The sequence below is a fragment of the Triticum urartu genome, chromosome 6A, assembly GCF_056163025.1.
Source record: "Triticum urartu cultivar PI428250 chromosome 6A, HENAU_Tu73, whole genome shotgun sequence".
NCBI classification, from domain to species: Eukaryota; Viridiplantae; Streptophyta; class Magnoliopsida; order Poales; family Poaceae; genus Triticum; species Triticum urartu.
Genome location: NC_141878.1, coordinates 501728268 through 501747654, shown reverse-complemented (window position 1 = coordinate 501747654; position 19387 = coordinate 501728268). Strand labels below are relative to the sequence as shown.

The 19387-nt window shown below is 46.0% G+C and overlaps 2 long non-coding RNA genes across 2 annotated transcripts; one reads left to right on the top strand and one right to left on the bottom strand.

Moving 5' to 3' along the window:
- Nucleotides 1-10340: 10340 nt before the first annotated feature.
- On the top strand, nucleotides 10341-12253 carry LOC125514431 (uncharacterized). Its single transcript, XR_007286445.2, has 3 exons — nucleotides 10341-10560; nucleotides 10659-10885; nucleotides 11720-12253. It is a non-coding gene; the product is annotated as an uncharacterized LOC125514431 (long non-coding RNA).
- A 6183-nt stretch (nucleotides 12254-18436) lies between these two features.
- LOC147965900 (uncharacterized) lies at nucleotides 18437-19044 on the bottom strand. Its single transcript, XR_015607573.1, has 2 exons — nucleotides 18925-19044; nucleotides 18437-18795 (listed from the first exon to the last, which is right to left on the bottom strand). It is a non-coding gene; the product is annotated as an uncharacterized LOC147965900 (long non-coding RNA).
- Nucleotides 19045-19387: the final 343 nt, after the last annotated feature.

Sequence of the window (19387 nt, the reverse complement as noted above, 5' to 3'; positions counted from 1 at the left end):
GCTGGCCCCCCTAGATCCCATCTAGGGTTGGGGGCGGTGGCCAAGGGGGGGAGGAGTGCCTCCCAAGTCAAGTGGAGGCCCTCCCCCTTAGGGTTTCCCCTCTCCCATGCGCATGGGCCTTGGGGGGCTGGTGCCCCTGGCCCATTAAGGCTAGGGAGCCCCCCTACAGCCCATGCTGCTGTATTGGATGTGGTGGAACATTTTCCGGACCTCCGGACCCCTCCGGAATCCTCCAGAACCTTCCGGAAGCTTCCCGGTACAATACCGGAAAAACCGAACTTTTCCTGGAACCCGAACAATAACTTTCCATATATAAATCTTTACCTCCGGACCATTCCGGAACTCCTCGTGACGTCCGGGATCTCATCCGGGACTACGAACAACATTCATTAATCACATACAAGTCTTCCTAATAACCCTAGCGTCATCGAACCTTAAGTGTGTAGACCCTACGGGTTCGGGAACCATGCAAACATGACCGAGACATCTCTATGGTCAATAACCAATAGCGGGATCTGGATACCCATGTTGGCTCCCACATGTTCCACGATGATCTCATCGGATGAACCACGATGTCAAGGATTCAGCCAATCCCGTATACAATTCCCTTTGTCTATCGGTATGATACTTGCCCGAGATTCGATCGTTGGTATCCCGATACCTCGTTCAATCTCGTTACCGGCCAGTCTCTTTACTCATTCCGTAACACATCATCCTGTGATCAACTCCTTGGCCACATTGTGCACATTATGATGATGTCCTACCGAGTGGGCCCAGAGATACCTCTCCGTTACACAGAGTGACAAATCCCAGTCTTGATTCGTGCCAACCCAACAGACACTTTCAGAGATACCCGCAGTGCACCTTTATAGCCACCCAGTTACGTTGTGACGTTTGGTACACCCAAAGCATTCCTACGGTATCCGGGAGTTGCACAATCTCATGGTCTAAGGAAATGATGCTTGACATTAGAAAAGCTTTAGCATACGAACTACGATCTTGTGCTAGGCTTAGGATTGGGTCTTGTACATCACATCATTCTCCTAATGATGTGATCCCGTCATCAACGACATCCAATGTCCATGGTCAGGAAACCGTAACCATCTATCGATCAACGAGCTAGTCAACTAGAGGCTTACTAGGGACATGGTGTTGTCTATGTATCCACACATGTATCTGAGTTTCCTATCAATACAATTCTAGCATGGATAATAAACGATTATCATGAACAAGGAAATATAATAATAACTGATTTATTATTGCCTCTAGGGCATATTTCCAACACTCTTGGCTACAATTTACTTTCCGTATCTAGACTAGCTGACTTTGGATTCAATATGTCCTATTTACTGAAGTAGATTGCCAAGTGTTTTGAAGAGATAATCATAATATGGTATTTACCGGTATACGTAGAGGTGATCTATGCATTGTTGATTTCACTAAAAAGCTTCAACCTAGAACTTGCTTAATTGCTAAATCTTCTAAAGGTTGGTTGTGGCATAGAAGATTAGGTCATGTGGGCATGTGAAATCTTGATAAGCTTATTAAAGGTGATTATATCCTTGGAGTGAAAGATGTTATATTTGACAAGGATAGACTGTGCAGTGCTTGTCAAGAAGGAAAACATGTTGGAGGAAGCCACCCCGTGAAAAACATCATGACCACGAGAAGACCGCTCGAGCTGCTTCATATGGATCTTTTTGGTCCAAATGCCTATAAAAGTCTCGGTGGAAATTCGTTTGGTTTAGTCATAGTCGATGATCTTCAAGATTTACGTGGGTGTTCTTTCTTGATGATAAATCACAGGTCCAAAAGATCTTCATGAACTTCGCTAGGAAGGCCCAAAACCAATTTGAAGTGAAGATCAAGAAGGTTCGCATCGACAACGGAATAGAGTTCAAGAATGCAAATGTGGACACCTTTGTTGACAAAGAAGGGATTTCACATGAGTTCTCGGCTACGTACACGCCTCAACAAAATGGAGTTGTTGAGAGGAAGAACCAGACTCTTATTGAGATGGCGAGAACGATGCTTGATGAGTACAAGACACCAACACACATTTGGGCGGAAGTGATTGAGACAGCTTGTCATGCAACAAATCGTCTATATCTTCACAAGCTACTCGACAAGACAACATATGAGCTTCTCACCGGTAAGAAACCCCAAGTTGGATACTTTTGAGTATTCGGCTCAAAGTGCTATATTCTTGATAAGCATCATCATTTGAAATTTGCTCCGAAATCTCATGAAGGTTTCCTACTCCGTTACGACTCAAACTCTCACACTTACTGTGTCTACAACCATTTCACTCAAAAGGTTGAAGAGACGGTAGATGTGAAGTTTGATGAAACTAACGGCTCGCAAGTAGAGCAATTGCCAATTGATGTAGGAGACAAAGACCCTTCAGAAGCAATCCAAGACTTGTCTGTTGGCAAGATTCGCCCAACGGAGGTGAAGGAGAGTACCTCGTCCGTCCAAGTGGAAGCTTCTACCTCACCACAAGGTGAACCACGAGTTGACTCGGAGGCATCCACAAGTGGGACACGCCAATATGAAGAAAACGAGGAAGTACACCAAGATGAACCTCATCAACCTCCTTCTCCACCTCCACAAGAGAACATCAACACCAACAACGAAGAAGGCCAAGAGGAAGAACAAGATGATGAAGAGGATGTTCCACCCCGACCCAAACAAAAGCTCTCATGAGTTAGAGCAAGAGTTTCAAGAGACCATCCCACCGAACAAATCTTTGATGATATCCAAACCGGGAGAATCACTCCCTCTAAAACTCATTTGGCTAATTTCTGTGAACATTATTCATTCATCTATAGTATTGAACCTATGAAGGTTGAAGAAGCACTTGATGATCCGGACTGGGTGAATGCTATGCATGAAGAGCTACACAACTTTGAGAGGAACCAAGTATGTACGTTGGTAGAAAAGCCGGACAAGAACCAAAATGTCATTGGTACCAAATGGGTGTTTCGGAATAAGCAAGATGAAGATGGACAAGTTGTATGCAACAAGGCCCGTCTCGTTGCCCAAGGCTACACTCAAGTCGAAGGTATGGACTATGGTGAGACATATGCCCCCGTTGCTAGACTTGAGTCCATATGCATCATACTTGCTTATGCCAATCATCATGATATTACTTTGTATCAAATGGACATTAAAAGTGATTTTTTAAATGGTGAAATTGAGGAGGAAGTGTATGTTAAACAACCTCATGGATTTGTTAATCCTAAGAAGCCTGATCATGTTTAAAAACTTCACAAAGCTCTTTATGGTCTTAAACAAGCTCCTAGAGCGTGGTATAAATGCTTGACCAAGTTCCTTATTGAAAAAGGCTTTGAGATTGGAAAAATTGACTCTACTCTTTTTACTAAAAGGGTTAATGGTGAATTATTTATGTGCCAAATTTATGTGGATGATATCATATTTGGTTCGACTAACCCTTATTTTAGTGAAAAGTTTGTAAGGCTAATGTCGGAGAAGTTCGAGATGTCTATGATGAGCGAACTTAAGTTCTTTCTTGGTTTGCAAATCAAGCAAACTAAGGAGGCTATCTTTGTTTCCCAAACAATGTATACCAAGGACTTATTCAAGAAGTTCAACATGCAAGAAAGCAAAGATATGAAAACACCCATGCCTACTAGTGGACATCTTGACTTGACAAAGGATGGCAAACCGGTTGACCAAAAGATCTATCACACATTCGGTCTAACCAAGTTGGGTCTTTTGTGTGTAACAGATAAATTTTGTGTTTAGGATATATATACCCCTCCACCCTCCTCTCCATCAGAGAGAGAGAGCCATCCTAACGTGCCTACACTTCCAGCATTCATTTTCTAAGAGAGAATCACCTACTCATGTGTTGAGACCAAGACATTCCAATCCAACCACAAGAATCTTGATCTCTAGACTTCCTCAAGTTGCTTTCCACTCAAATCATCTTTCCATCATAGCCAAATATGTGAGAGAGAGTTGAGTGTTAGGGACACTATCATTTGAAGCACAAGAGCAAGGAGTTCATCATCAACACACCATCTATTACATTATGGAGAGTGTTGTCTCCTAGATTGGTTAGGTGTCACTTGAGAACCTCCGTCAAGATTGTGGAGTTGAACCAAGGAGTTTGTAAGGGCAAGGAGATCGCCTACTTTGTGAAGATCTACCCATGTGAGGCAAGTCCTTCGTGGGCGATGGCCATGGTGGGATAGACAAGGTTGCTTCTTCGTGGACCCTTCGTGGGTGGACCCCTTCATGGACTCGTGCAACCATTACCCTTCTTGGGTTGAAGTCTCCATCAACGTGGATGTACGATAGCACCACCTATCGGAACGACGCCAAAAATCTCTGTGTCTCCAATTGCGTTTGCACACTCCAATCCCATGCCTTTACTTTCTTGCAACTTGCATGCTTTACTTTCTGCTGCTCATATACTCTTACCATGCTTGCTTGAAATGTATTGTGAATGTTTAAACTTGTGCTAATACTCCACCTTAACTTGAAGAACTTAAAAAACTACTACTTTTCTTTGTTGAGGGTCTGATCACCCCCGCTCTAGACACCTCTTCATAATCCATTCACTTATCTAAATCTTAAGATGCCAGGGCCGAACTGTGTCATCACATTCAATGGGAACACAAAATGCTCGATCCAAACCAAGGAGCAGACCACGACCTTTGCAGCCGAGGTACAAGCCGCCGAGGATGCAACAAGGGCCCGAGCTACGTTAAGTGGCCAGGCCACATAAAGCTTAAGAAGTATAAATTTCTCCTCAGGACAAAACATTGGTGGCCCTAAATAGGGATACACGCTTCACTACCCCCTTTACACGACTGAGGTTTATGTTCCTCGGATACACAACTTCACGTTGAAAATTACATGGGAGGTGGCGGAGCACTGCTCGGATAAACCGACATGTGCCTCAATACCCCCGGTGATCAATCCAAGCCCTGCTCTAAAAGCATAGAAGGCTTGACCAATGGCCGATTCAACGGCTTTAGAGCTGATTCCAATAAACCTACACTAATTTCGGTTTTCAAGGCGATTGCCATTTTAAATGCTTTCAAGTGTCGACGGGTTCCACTGTAAGTAGAGATGACCTTCCTCCTACTGGACGAGGAATCGCTGATCAACAACACAGAGGACGCGCACCGGTAGGTGAATAAAGGACGTCAAACCAGTCGATTGAAGCTTTCCATTTTATATATCCTCCTCAGATATCCGTTATCTTACCATTTGTATCTTTTATTTTACATTTAGTTCAAATTGTTAGGTTAGATCCTTTTCAATGAATAAAGGGAAGGCCCAACTTGTCAGGCCACGAATACACTCATGATGCATCCTTTGCCCTTTTTGGTTCCTAACCCGAGCATAGCCCTCGCGATACAAATGATAGGATTCTAGAGGATCAACAACCTTGATAGGGGGTTGTATGTCAGTCTGGCCCCATGAAATATCCAAGGTACTATAGAAAGTCCTCGGGCCCAGGTTCTAGGTACTTCGCACTACATGCATCGATTTCGAGTTGTGTATTTGGTCAATAGCTGAGTTGGCCCGCTCCTATGCTTACCCTTATGTTTGAGCAATTCGGCTAAGGGTTTAAAGGGAGCACCACTATGATTGTTATTTCTGGTTTAACTGGTTAAGTACCTCGGCTGGAGAAAGTTGGAAGCTGACTTTCACAACAAGCGTAAATTGGTCGGCGAACAGACGACAATGTTAAACCATCCACGACCGATGGCAGTTCTCCGTGTAAAACAAAGGGCCTCTTCTCTTAGAAAAGGCTGAATTGTGGGTGGTTCGACCTCGGATGACCCGAGGATCTGACATACCGAGGATATTAACTTGCTTCCACCCAATGCTCCTAAGGCTAAGTGTGTGTTTTAACCTTATACTCTGATTGCCTCGTTCCTACTGATACAGCAACCATCGGGCACCGAGACGTCGACTAAGGGTTGAACATCAAAACAAAACACCCTAAGTATAATGTACTAAAGGGTGAAAGCCACAACTAGCCAAATACATCTTCAAAGAGCCGCGGTTGAGTCAAAATAAAGCATAAAGCAAGAAAGGAAAATGCACTTTTCATTCACAAATTAAACTTGTGTTTCCTGCATACATACATCTCGGCATATCTGAGGAACAATATAAAGCACTATCAGTCAAGATTCTCTATAATTGTATTCCTCGTACACTTCCTCTCGGACACCCGAGCAGCGGGCATAGCCGCATGTAATAGGTCTTGGCCTCTCGCTGTTTTCCCTCTGGACATCTTCGCGCACGGGCTCCAGGTCAAGTTTCGGCCACCATGTCAGCATGGCCGCAAATGCCTCCCGAGCACCCTCCGTGGCCCGTGCAAGCTGACCACTTCCACAGCTCGACTTTATCCACAACTCTTGAAGGTGCTACACCAACAAAAGGAAACTAGTAGTTGGAAGAGGGGAGTTCGGCCATAGAGCAAGGCATAAATCCTCCATAATAGGCTTGGACGCTCGCTGGAGCTTGGCCAGCTGCTTCACACGGTTGCTAAGGAGTCAAGGGCGCATCATCTCTTGGAACTGCATCAGAAAGGGAAACGTTTAGCTACGGCGGACCGGCTAAAGATTCGGCCGGACACACGCGCTTCGTGCAATCATCTTTTAATCGTGCGCCTCACAGCCCCGCGCAAGTGGACACGTAGCTAGACCCCACACGCCGCTTTGCGCCTTTACCTTATCCCCTTGCGTGAGCTGAGCTCCACCACTCATTCTTCCCCTCTCTACTAGAATCTCATCTCTACTTCCAAAATCGAATAGCACAGAGCACATCGCCATGGATTCCTCTATTGCTGCACTGCCCGTTTCATCCCGCTCATGAGTTGATTCCGAAGGCATTGAATCAACTGCTCTGGCAGTTGCAGATAGAGTTGCGAAGGGAGGGCGTCGGGGTGCTGCTATAGGAGACGGGCGAGCGGCAACTGGGATGTTGCGTCCACGGTGGTGGAGGGGTCAAGCTGCCAGTGCGCCGCCCGTCTGCGTCCGGTTCAGGAACTAGCGAGTTTCAGTGCCACCACTGGCTCCGCTGGGTGCTGGAACCAGCAAGTTTCGATGCTACCACCGCCTCCGCCAAGTGCTGGAACGAGTGATCTCCGATGCTGCTATCGGCTATGTCCGGTGCTAGAACTAGCACGACGGCGAGCTTCGACCGATGCTGGAACCAGACGCCGTCAAGAACTGCTGGGAGCGGCAATAAATTTTGCTGGAACTGGTAGGAAATTTTTTTGCGCACAGGCAAGATAGTTTTTGGCTGGTGATCCCACGCCAAGATGCTGGTGAACCATAGTGTGTTTTTGCTGGAACCTGTGTACCACTTTGCTACTACCGTGGTTGGTTTCTTTTGCTGGAACCAGCCCCGATTGTTGCTACCACTGTATTTGGTTTTTGCTGGAACCAGGCTCCTACTACCTTCTTTAGATTTTGCTGGAACCAGTCAGAATTTTGCTACAACCATATCTCTATTTTGCTGGAACCAGCCCTGATTTTTGCTACTACCTTCATTTTGATTTTGCTGGAACCAGCCCTGAATTTTTGCTACTACCTTCTTTTGATTTTGCTGGAACCAGTCAGAATTTTGCTGCAACCATATTTCTATTTTGCTGGAACCAACCCTGATTTTTGCTACTACCTTCATTTTGATTTTGCTAAAACTAGCCCCGAATTTTTGCTACTACCTTCTTTTAATTTTGCTGAAACCAACCAGAATTTTGTTACCATCGTATTTAATTTTTGCTGGAACCATCAATTTTTTTGCTACCACAGTCTTCTACTTTGCTAGAACCAGCATTTTTTGTTTTTCTACCCTGACTTTTCGGTTGCGAGCAACACTATCGACGCCACCGACGCCATTGATGCTGCAACCTGGGGTGGGGCAGCTCCGGGGAGGAATGGCATCGTGGTCGGCACTGAGAAGCCACCATATTTGCAACATGAACGCGACAAAAAAGTTGCAAATGAGGTCTACAGCCTTTTTTTTGCAACTTGATGATGATGAGCGTCGACGGCGAGCGACGGGGGTGAGGGCGGCGACGGCGGCCGGTCCGGCCACCTAGCACGAGGTCGAGGAACGGGCACTGTGTGAGGAAAGGAGGATGGGCCGCCATGTTTTTCTACGCTTTGTGTTTTTTGAAATGCGGGCGGGGGATGAAAGAGATATGGGGGAACGCATCTGACAGTCAAGGGCGTGGGGATCCAATGGCTCGCGCGTGACCGGCCCAAATTTGGGCCGGCGCGCCGACGCAGAGTACTGGCCATCCAGAAAGCCTTTTGGCCGGTCGCGTCGTTGCGCCCGCCAAAATACTAGTAGCACACATCCTCCATACCGCGCGGGAGGTCCGAGAAAACCCCTGACAAAGTGTCAATTTTGCCTCAAAGCAAGTATAATAAAATGACATAAGTAGGTTATAAGGACTAAAATATTATATCTTTGCTTAGTCGGAGGGGATAAAAGAGGAGAGAGAAAAGAAACGAGCTCTTAGTTAGTAGCCGGCTCTAGCACGAGTCCCAAGACGCTTTGTGAGGTTGTAAGATGGGCCAACTACTAATAAAGTAGTACACATATAAAACTTACTATTTTACATGCCGGCTACATGGTTGGCTATAGATGACATGACAATTCCTTATTACCAATTGTTGGCTGTATTATTAACCATGCTCTCAGCTTTGGGGAATGCTTCACGGCCCAAGATGCACAGAAGTAAATACGGCTTATCGGCAGCAATATCTCTCGCTTGACGGAGCTCCGCCTTTGCGGAATTAACTAGGGAGGCAGCCTCTTTGACGAGCGCATGATCTCGAACGAGCCGCTGATTTCGCCCGATCTTTTATAATGCAATGAACTTCAATATCCATCGATAAAAAATACTTTCAATTACACAAAAGTACGCATAACCTGAAATTGGGTAGGAACAATCAAAGAAAAAATCTCTCAACACATAAAAAACCTTCCGTCGAAGTAGACGTAACAAGTGCACAACCTGTCAAAAGCAACGGGTCTCGAGCCAAGTGAAACTTTTGCGTAGAAAAATCACACAAAATAAATACCAGCAACACCCGAAGAGGGCTGCTTAATAGTCAATACACGACGGTGTCTAACTATGAAACATATAATCTAAAACTGATCAAAGTCGCGATAGCAGAAAATATACTGTACAACCGATTTGGATGAGTACGGCCTAGACACGGCACGCAGGCCGACGTGCGTGTGTTTCTTTCCTGGTCGTTTTAACACCTTCGATACCTGGCCTTGGAAATATATCTGCATGTATATGCATGCTTCTTCTCTTCCTATTTTCTAGCCCATGTAAATCGGATTTTTCTATATTCCATGAAGCATGACTAACAAATCTGTGTGTGGAGAACCAATATATTGTTGGATGGTTAGGTGAACACTGACATCCCTAGTCCATCAGGTTCAAGTCCTGGTGCTCACATTTATACTGAATTTATTTCAGGAATTTCGATGATGCGTGTTCAGTGGAAGGAGACGTTCCCTTCAACTAAGAGACGCCTACGGTGATTTAAAATGTGAAGATGATATGCCGATTCAGTCTTTCGAAGATGCTCACAAAGGTAGGGTGTGTGTGTATGTGTTTATAGGGATGAGCGTATGCGCGCATATATGAGGGCTTGTTTCTGTACCGTGTTAAAATAATCTACGTGCCTCTTTCCTTTTTATTCTCCACGTCTTATTATTTCTTCAAGTGTATGCGATTGTTTAAAACTCTGTCACGAAAAAGAGGTAAAAACCGTTTGTATAGAGAAAATTCAATACGGGTCATACTAGCATATCCTCACATTATCTAAGCCCTTGGTGCTCATAGGGATGAGCGCGGAAACAGGTGTAACACGTCGTATTGTTGCATTGTGAAACATTATTGCAGTGTCTCTGACCTGCGCAGACTTCATTTATTGACAGACCCCACTGTGGTCTTCTATGGTCTGGGCATTTGGTCATTTTCCTGGACCGGGTGGCCGCGCATTTGGGCCGATCAGGCTATAAATGGCGCACCAACCGTGCATGGGAATACACATGGCACAGAGAGCAGCGATATGGCACATATTATCATATAGTCATATTATCTTGGCCGTTCGATGGGCTTTATCTGGTAGGTGTGTAGCATTTAATGAGCGTTTTGGCGATCCATGGAAAATGCGTATTCGTGTGAGCGGCGTACGCGGGGGAGGTATACACGTTGGCAGTTTCGTATGTCTGACGCCGGTCAGGCTCGCTGGCAGGTGAAGGGCGTGACGGAACCAGGACGGTCTAGGATTGTTACAAAAGCTGGACCATGGTCCAGGATTTTTTTGCGTACGAGGAGAGCCTCTGGGCAGGGCGCTCGCGTGTCTTGGGGCTTTGCTGCCGACAAAAGAAAAGAGGTAAAAATCACAAAAGAGAAAGGAGGTGTGGGGCAGGGTATGGATCAGGAGAGGCGATGGAGAGCGAGGCAATGGGTTAGGCGGCAGCAGCGGCCGCCATGGGAGCCGCCGGAGATTTCCCCTTGGATCCAGTGCGCAGGTTCGTTTCACACATACTCCCCTGTCCCCCCTCCGCCCCTCGCCAATGAGGAGATCTGTCACGTAAATAAACAAAAAAAGCTCTGGTTTCCTCTGTAGCTTGCCGATCTTCGAGCCGGGGGCCTAGCCCCGCGCCTCCTTTCATGATGAGGGGAGCAAGATCGAAGGCTGGGCAACCGACGGGCTGAGAGATTCGTCGGTGGCTGCTCACGACAGTTGTGGCGAACCTGGTGGCGAGGGGAGCAGAGACGGCGCTCCTGCCGAGTCTGGCGAGGCGGCAAGTCGGCGGTGAAGCACGATCCCAAGGGGCTGGGCTGGATTAGAAGGTATCCCCTCCCTGATTAGCATGTGTGTGCACGCGTGTGTTGAGTGCACTATTATTTTGGGATGGTGAGGCCCAGTAGTTGTTCCTCTGGTTGGTGCCAGTGATGCTGCCTGCTTTCAAGTATGTTCATGTGGTTAGGGGGTGGGTGATTAAAATTTTAGGGATGCATGTCATAGATTGCTTGATCTCCCTGTTGATGGATGCATGAAAACCAGGTCTGAGTATGTGGACTGAATGTGTGGATACAAACTAGAAAAAAATAGCCATCAGGGGGGCATCTCTGTGCTGGACACACAAAAAGAATTGGGTAAGAAAAGCAGAGCTTGTGTTTCCTGTTTGGCCGTGCCAATTCGAGTTGTTCTAATTCATGTGCCACTCATGTGAAAAGAAAAGAAAGGTGCGTTCAATTTTTTCTTGTGATTATGATGGGGGAAATTATAGTACAGAGATAAAGCTTGATCTGGATGTGTTTGCGACAGAATAAGTAATTAAATTCTAAAGGTTTAGTACAGAGCATCCGGACGAAAGAAAAAATTGAAAACGATAGAAATTGTGTAGTGGTTATTCTTTTAAATGTAAATTTGACTCTCTATTTTTTGGTTCGGGCGGTGTGCGTTGGGGGGCTGTGGTGGTGGGTTTGATTGGGTTGTATGGTTCGAGTGGGAGCAAATCCAATAGAGTGGATGCCTTGCCCTGGTAGAATGGGTGCCCTAGAAAAGCCGATACGTGGTTTTGCAGAACGAGTGGGGACGAAGTTGTCAAACCAGAATTGGGTGCCACATTCAATCCGCTCGTGAGGCTAACAGTGCTTTTCATTGGTTGCTTTCGTGTGCAGCTTGTCGATCTTGAATTTGTGGTCGTCGTCGCACGGCTCTGTTCAGGACGAGGTGGGTGAGATCGAGGGCTGGGGGCGCTGCACTGCGAGATTCGTCGGTGGTTGCTCACGACAGTTGCGGCAACCCTGGGGGTGAGAACAGTACAGACAGCGGTCCTACGGAGTCCGGGGAGTCCGCGGTCAAGCCAGATCAGTAAGCGCCGGGGTGGATTAAAAGGTATTTCATGCCTGATTAACATTGTGTGGCGTGTGGTGATGACTAGAGAATTTACATTTTTTTTGGCATGTGGCTGGTGATTGTTCTTGTGGCGGCGGTGGCCTGCGGTCTGTGTGGGGCTGTGGTTACATGATGGCAGCAAAATTTATGATGTTGTAGGAGCTGGACGAATGGTTCATGTGGGTTACAACAATGAAAATGCAGCTGATTTTTGTATTGGCTGGTTATTCTGACAGGTTACAACAATGAAAATGGCTAGTTGGAATCACTGTGTATGAATAGCTGCAAAAATAAATAAAATCTAGTTGTCCCATGAAGGTGTAGCGAATCACAATCACTTTTAAGTTGTTGAAATAACATGTGTCTGATGATCACATGAATGCAGCAAAAAAATAGGCGGCTTGAACCGTTGTACATGCTGTTTTTTGACTCATCATGTGCAATTCGGTTGCGGGCATTTCATCTTATGTTCTTAACTGCAAAAACAACATATGTTTCCTGTGATGGTATATTGAAACACATTCAGGCTAGTGCCTGAAAGCACATGGACCATTAGTTAGTCTGTCCTGTAGATCTCCGTTTTTATTGTTTATCTGAAACAATGCAATTTGGACTTCTAGGGGGGTCTACTTTTGTTGCAGACAAAAAAATATTGGTTGATGGGCAACTTAGGAAGAAGACCATAAACTTAGCCAAAGTGTACATCATCGTTGGTGGTTTCTTTGGGACAGTGGAGAATGTGCCATTCACAAAAAGGTCGCTACGACAAGATGACTATGTGAAGAAGATAATATAGGTTTTCGATGAACTCAGGGCAAAAGGCCCTGATTCTTGTTTAGAGTTCAAGTAGACTCAAAGAGCAGAATAAAGAATCTGACATGGACAATAGAGGCAATGCATTACAAGTTTTTTGGAGACATCGCCAGCTTCGACACCACTTATCGGGCCAATCTCGATGACATGCCATTCAAGCTTTTTGTATGGGTGAATAACCATTTCCAGAATATTTTGCTGGGAGGTGTGATCTAAGGGATGAACAGGTTGAAAGCTTTGAATGGGTTTTCACTGAGTTCGGTAGGATGATGGGTGTTGTACCACCAAGGACCATTTCGACTTGTAAGGGGCTAACATATTTCTGGTGCAACTATTTTAATGAACCGGGTTGAGATTTAACTTTATTGCAGATTATTGTTGGGCAATGGAGGTTGCAGAATATAGAATGTGAGGCAGCATGAACTCTCTGACCTGCGTAACAACACCAAGCAAGAAAAGAACTTTCGGGAGGCCAACACAAGCCTGAGACAAAGACCAAGGCCACAAAAGAACAACTTGCAGATAGAGAGAGGGGGGTGGGGGTCTCCCGAAGCAACAGAGAAAAGAAGGCAGATGCAGCAATGGTGGAGTTGCAGGTGTCGGTGTCAAAACCAGCCGATCTCGGGTAGGGGGTCTCGAACTATGCGTCTGGGCATCGAGGGTAACAAGGGACAAGTGGGACACAATGTTTACCCAGGTTCGGGCCCACATAATGGAGGTAAAACCCTACGTCCTACTTGATTGTATTTGATGAATATAGGGGTTACAAGAGTTGATCTTCCTCGAGATCGTAATGGCTAAACCCTAGCTGTCTAGCCTATGAGAATTCGGATAGCCTCTACGGACTAAACCCGCCGGTTTATATACACACCGAAGGGACCTAGGGTTGTACAAAGTCGGTTCGTGGGGGAAGGAAACAACATATCCGGACACCAATCTTGCAATCCACACATAGGGGAGTCCTACCCAGACACAGGGGGAAAGTCTTCTACTTGTATCTTCACAGCCCATCAGTCCAGCCCGTATCAATAGCCCGGACACCCGAGGACCCCATAATCCAGGACTCCCTCAGTATCCCCTGAACCAGTCTTCAATGACGATGTGTTCACCATGCGGATTGTCTTTGGCATTGCAAGGCGGGTTCCTTCTCCTGAACACTTTAAAACAATTCCCTGAACAAAGGAACTGTATCTGGCTCTGTATAATTGACACAACCCTTAGCCACGAAGGCAAGATATCCAAATAAAACAATGTCTTTTTACTGGCAACTTTTTCGACGAAGCATCACATCTGGCTCTTTAACATTTCAAACCGTTTTCACGCCTCCCGCTTCGCGTTTCGAGGCACAGCCTCCATTGGCACGTCTTGTTGAAATAGAGATCATGCCCGCCCATTGCGGGATCTTCATCAATACAGTTTTGGGTAATCCAACCGTGCCATTTGCACGATCTCTTTGGGAACGGGTGGGTTTTAAGGCTTGAGAGGGGGCGTTTGGTATTTCACCGCCTATATAAGAGGGCAAAGATTCCTCCTTTTCCCCCAACGCCTTTCTCCTAGCTCTTGCCTTCCCTTCCTCTGAGTTCCAGCGCCCAAAATCTCAATCTTTCCCACAGCCACCAACCTCCCCAGCCATACCTGGATCCGGCTCCAAGGGCAAGTGGGAGGCCTCCTCCGTCACCGAAAAGGACATCAAGGAGCTTTGGGGCGCGGGTTATCTTTCTGTGAATATCACGCACAGGCTCCCTGCCAAAGATCAAGTCATCCCCACTCCGGAGCCCAGCGAGAGAGTCGTATTCATCCCTCATTTCCTCTGAGGGCTAGGGTTTCCCCTTCATCCTTTGTTCGAGGTCTCATGTTCTATTACGGGCTAGATTTCCATGATATAGCCCCAAATCCCTTCCTCCACATATCGGCGTTTATCGTCGTGTGCGAGGCTCTCCTCCGCATCCCCCCACTTCGGCCTATGGCTCAAGGTCTTCAATCTGAAGCTGAAGGTGGTCGACGGGTATCATGCGGCTTGCGGCGGAGCTATGGTAAGAAAGGTTCCCAACGCCGTCTTGCCCAAGGGGGCTTTTGGGGAAATAGTCAAGGTGTGGCAGCAGGAGTGGTTCTACATCACCGAACCCCACGACGTCAAGTGGGCGACCATACCTGACATCAGACCCGGTACCCCTACGAGACACACCTCGTGGGACGCCAAGGGTCTTGATTGGGGGTCTCAACCGGATGTCATGATGCTACAAAAGCACATCTTGAATGTGTTGGGTAAAAACACTGGCCTCACAAACGTGATCCAAGTGATGCTCTTCCGCCGTGTCCTCCGCTGCCAACTCCGGGCCTCCCCTATGTGGGAGTTCAACCCGGAAGAACCACGGACCTTGAAGCGCTTCTTCGGCACCATGCACGAAGATATATGTAAGCATCTTTTCAAGGCCCAAAAGAATTGGCCGATGAAGACCGAAGACATCGGACTCGACAACGAGAACCCAACCTCGATGGTAAGCATAACCTTTCCAAAGACTTTAGTTGACTAATGCTTCGGATGATGATGAAGATTTACATTATCCCTTTTTCCATACAGGGCTGGACGGCGAAGGCAGAGCGGATCAACTGTCCGGCGCTGCTGCTGGAGAACCCGGCCACCCCCAGCTATCGAAGATGTTGGTCCCGGCGGCGTATCAAGCACCGGAGAAGAAGGCCAAGAAGAAGAAGGGCAGGGAGGCCAAGGACAACCCCCGCCACAAGCGTTCTGCGGACGCTGTGTCCGGAGAGACCGAAGCCGCCTCCTCCCATGAGGAAGATCGGGAAGAAGAAGAAGAGGAGGTGGAAAGCGACTCCCCCTGCAAGGGGAGGAAGAAGAAGAGGGTGTCCTCCGAAGACCCGAATGAGGAGGCGTCAAAGAGGGGAAAGATGGTCGTCCAGGACAGTTCGGATTCAGATACCGAACTGGCCCCCAAGAGGCCACCCAGGGGAAAGCCCCTAGCCGAATCGTAAGTACTTATGTACTCACTGTTTATCTTCTGTTTTCCCTTTCTATTTTCATTATATAAGTTATTATGCGCCTTTCAACCCTCCCCGCTACCTCCCGAATACTTTGCTATCGGAGGGGAGTTCTCTGCCACCTGAGATGGTAGAAAGTGAGACGCCGCCGCGAGCCCCCTCGCCTATCGCTGTGGATGACACCGAGGTGTTATCCCGAAGGACCTCTCCTAGCCGCGGAGGGGCGGGCGAGGCTATCGAGAAAGCGCCCGAGGGTAATACCTCGGTTGCCGAAGACATAGGGGAGGCTACCCCTATGGCAACCGACGGTGAAGACCGTCGGCAATCCGGGCCCTAGCCGGATACTCTCTGGAAGACCAATCTGGCTCCGGGATCAGGCGGGCAGCCCCGGTCGAAGGAGGGGGGAGCATCAGCTCCATCGGCGACCTCCACAAATCCTGAGGCGTCAAACACTCTAGTGGAAGCACTGCAACATGCTTCCATCATGGAGGAGCACCGCACCCTGATGGGTGCGGTGGTAGAGAAGGTTCAGTCCGCCAAAAGTGGACTGAACGAAGCTTTTACCAGCCTACTGACATGCTTCAAGGTATGCGACGTAATGCTCTAAACGCTTTTTTCATATAAAGGAATATACCTGTGTATAGATAGCAGCCCCTGAGACTCTGCCTAGTTTTGAGAAAAGCCGGACAAAGGATCCACATAGTATTCGAAAGAGCTAACATATTTGTCTATCTTGTAACAGGCTTCCCTGTTGGCGGCAACCGCCCAGGCCGCTGAAGTTTCCGGACTCAATCGGAAACTGAAAGTGGCTGATGATGAAATCGACCGCATCAACAAGCGGGTCGACGAGTTTGATCATATATCAGAAGTGATATGCATAGTCAAAGATGAACTCATGTAATGCTTTTGTTTATGGGCATAGTTGGTGCAGCCGAGGTCGAGACCCTCAAAGGCACCCTTGCCCAAGCCCAAAAAGAGGCGAATGCATACAAGGCAGCCACTGACAAAGCGACTGCAGAACTGAAGACCGAACAGGCCGCCCGCCGACAATACGGAGCTCGGGTGGCCGAGGTAGAGCAGGAGCTAAAGGACGCCATCCTGAAGTGCGAGGGTTTGGAGAAGAAGGCTTCGGCTCAATCATCCGAACTTGCCAAAGCTCTCCAAGATGCTATGGATTCCTCTTCTTACTCAAGCCCGCTTATCTTCTTCCTCGCGCAATTCTCGGCCAACCCAGCCCTAACCACGTGTCTCCACCCCCACCCCCACGTTAAGTTTCTTACTCGGTCCCGCTGGCTATTTTCGGCTCCCACTCGTACATACCTCGGCTTCGTCGTGGCTGATGATCCTTGCGTCATCCCCGTCTTTGACCTCGCGCTTCGCAGGTAGCTGACAATTAGCAAACATGATGTTTGTGTGATTTGATTAACAAGTGATGTTGCTGGCGCTTTTCTTTTGTTTTGTCACATGGATGAGCACACACAGTAACACACGTGAATGTGCAACCAATGTGTCAAGAACCAGTGACGGACAAGCTAAGCAAAGCAAATGAACGACAAAAAGGCCAGTTACCATATCAGGTGTAACCTATCCTGCTACGTTTGTCTAAAGAGATGTATAAGCATGTTTTCGGTATTACACCTGCCCTACTCCATGACAGCACTCGCACGATTCAGCCATCCGGTTAACCTCCGTTTCATGTCGCTCAATAATGGCTCGGACACAGACACCACTTGCAACACAACCATCACCAACACGTTTGTCAAAATGAAAAGATTTTAGAACGTGACACATGTGGTAAGCAATCAAACTATTCAAAAGATGAGAAGATTTTTTAAAAGCAATAGAGCACCTATGGGTGCAGTGAACCGAGGAGCAATTGTGGCAAAGCAACAGCCTCACGATACGTAGCGTAAGCATGAATCTTCTTTCTGAAGCCTACAGACCAAAAGTCGTGCATGCATCATCAGCAATATCGGGTTTATGCCGATCCTACATATAAACCCTGGCCAAGCATCTGTTGGTTCTGTGCATGGTCTATTTATTAAAGCTCGTCAAAGGTTTGAATTATAGTTGTATTTTTCTTCTTATATTTTCTCTCTTTTACTGTTCCTGTTGGCTTCATCTATTCATCTTTTCATGTGTCATTTCTTTCTTTCTTTTGCCTTTTTATCATCAACTAACTTGTTTGCTATTTTTAATTTGCCACTAACTACCATCATGAAATGTTCCAACAAGCTTTTTTCTGTTTAATAGTTTTATATCCTAATAATTTCCAGTATACTTTCAATGGTGAGTGATGTAGTAATATTTTAGTTGAAAATGAAAGATTGTAAAATTTCCCTGACTTCTGTAAAAATGTGAAACATTTTCTCCAAGAAATATTCTACACTAGCATGGCTAAAATTTCAACAATCAATCTAAACCATTTTCCTCTGATAGTGAAACTTTTTTCAGTTAGGTGTTCCGTTTCCATGTGATATATCTACTGTAAATTACTAAATATTTTATATGAAAATGTATCATAACTTTACTTTTAGTTCATTAATAGTATGGACATATTGTATGTTCAACCTCGATTTGTTCTTCTAGTAACTTTTTTGGTGGCTTATGGTGTTCAAGTTTTCCCTTTCGTGATTCGGTCTTATTAGGACATTAAAATCTAGATATTTATATTTTACTTCTTGATATGAAGACTGAATCTGGATTTGAAATTATATCATTTTGAAACCCAATAATTGTCTGCAACATAGTACAAATTTTCATTGTTATCACACTACTGAACTTCATACTATGCTATATTACTCAAATCATTATTCATTACTCAAGCAACTGTGATACATCCATGTATATGAATTTTTTATCTAGATAGATTCCAGGTTTGGTGGTAGTCATCCACATACATAACACTGGCATCCCTCGGGTATGCACTTGGGAGATGGGCCACCGGGTGGGGGGATGAACTTTTTGCAGTACGCTCGGCAATCATTGTTGTTACAATGTCCCTTTTTGAGGATATGGTTGCATACTGGCTTAGAAGTTGCCATAGCTGTATACCAAAAGGAAGATATTGTATATTAGATCAGTTATGAAATATATATACATACGTTAGAAATTCCACGCCTTACTAGTGTAGATAACTAGGCACTAGAGTTCATGGTATTGACCGACTAGATACCTGACGATAGTATCAAGAAGGCAAATGCCAGGAATAGGATTTGTGTGCTCCTCATTTCTTCTTACAAACTTAATTAATGCTAGGATTGAGTAGCTACAATGGCGTTTTTGTGATCTTTGGGCGGTTGAGTGTGGTACTCAATGGCAAATGATGCTCCTTTTATAATGGGCAGAGAATAAGATAAGGACACATTAATTGCAACTGATTAATATTTCCCTCAAAAAGAGCAATTGATTTATTAATATGATTCGTGGTGAAGAAAGGACCAATATTATTAATTAACTTCTATAGAATGGCGAGTCAGATATGGACGTCATACCATTTCTCGATCAACAGCCATCAGATCAAGCAGAAAAAACCACAAAAGCAGATTTTCATCCATAATTTAAACAAGATTTTTCCGTCAAGATTTTTTCTTTAAACATCAGTACAGACGCAAGCGCTCATACATACATGCATACAC